The sequence below is a fragment of the Cebus imitator genome, unplaced genomic scaffold (assembly GCF_001604975.1).
Source record: "Cebus imitator isolate Cc_AM_T3 unplaced genomic scaffold, Cebus_imitator-1.0 Scaffold1075, whole genome shotgun sequence".
NCBI classification, from domain to species: domain Eukaryota; kingdom Metazoa; phylum Chordata; class Mammalia; order Primates; family Cebidae; genus Cebus; species Cebus imitator.
Genome location: NW_016108390.1, coordinates 59,655 through 61,186, shown reverse-complemented (window position 1 = coordinate 61,186; position 1,532 = coordinate 59,655). Strand labels below are relative to the sequence as shown.

The window sequence follows — 1,532 nt, the reverse complement described above, 5'->3', positions numbered from 1 at the left end:
TAGATTGTGCTCATGGACCTGTCTCTGGTAATGGTGATTCTGCCTTCGAACTTCTGTGCATAGTTGGTGTTACCATTGTAAGGTGTGATCCATCCCATCCACTCAAGCCCTTGTCCAGGGGCCTGTTGCACCCAGTGCATGTAGCGGTAGGTGAAGGTGTATCCGGAAGACTTGCAGGAGACCTTCTTGAAGCCCCAGGCTTCTTCACCTCAGCCCCCGACTGCACCAGCTGCATCTGGGAGTGGGCACCTGTGGGGAAGACACAGGAGTGAATAAAAGCCCCCTTCACTGAGTTCAGTTCCCATCCCATCACTGGGACTTGGGAATCTCTTACCTGTACCTGCTGCCACCAAGAAGAGGATCTTCCAGGCCCAGTCCATGGTGAGGAGCTGAGCTCTCAGGGGATTCTCTATAGGAGGGATGTGGTTGTTGGGTGATGCTCTCAGGGCAGAGAACATATTTACCTCAGTGGATCTCGGGTTATTTACATATTTATGAAACAGAGCATTTCATAGCTCGAAGCATGATCCATGATAAGAAAGAGAAAATAAGTGACACATTAGCCTTACAAGAGTGGGATGCTGATGGTCCAAGCCCTAGTTCTGCTTGAGAAATGCAGGCCCTGGTCCATTTAGAAATATCTCTGGACAGAGGTCCTTTCACTGAAGAATAAGCCCCCTCAGAACAGGCTCCTCGCTGTGAACCTACGTTTGATTCGCGTAGAAAACACCTGGATCATTTTTGGGACCATCAATCTTCATGACACTAAGTAGGTGCCTTGGCCCTATCCTGAATCTGTCAGGCACCAACACAGCTCACTGGTGACTCTCAGAAAGTGACTGCTGAGCTTCCATGTGAGTGTCCAGCAGGTTCCTGTGAGATCCACTGGGCGCTCCTGAAACAGCGTCTCTAGCACCTGCCTGGTGCCTGATCCCCCAGGGTCTCCAATGGAAACACTCTTGGTTACTGATTTGCCCTGTGATGCATAATTGGAGATGATTTTCTTATATCATGGACACTAGGAATTAGAAGTTGAAACTTTAAGAACTCACTGCTCCAAAAATAATTTCCAAGTAATTTGTGTATTGAATAAGTTTGGGCTTTGCTTCCTACTCCATTTAATAGAATTTCATGAAATGATTACATACTTTTAGTTCATATCCATAGATCCTCATCTTTTCATATTGATTTCTGACTCACTAGGTCTGTGCACCTGCCACACTCTCAGATCCACCTGTCACGCACACAATGCAGGAAACATTAGTTAACACAGTATTCTGAATTTATTATTCATAGAAATATAGTGACTCCCACAATCCTATATTAATTGAATTAGGAAAACCATCCCTATTCTTCATATTCTCTCTATTAAGATATTGTTAATGTTAGAAGCCCACTATAAAAGTATTTCTCATTGCCTTAAACCCTTTGCATGGTTCAGATGTGATATAATATTTCAGGGCACATCAGCAACTTGTTGAACTCTTATTTTAGCTTTTTTTCCAACAAAGGAAGACCCATCATCCCCTGAG

General features: G+C 44.5%; 1 pseudogene; it reads right to left on the bottom strand.

Moving 5' to 3' along the window:
• The window catches only part of LOC119469940, a 3,244-nt pseudogene extending 2,818 nt beyond the window's left edge, over positions 1–426 (bottom strand).
• Positions 427–1,532: the final 1,106 nt, after the last annotated feature.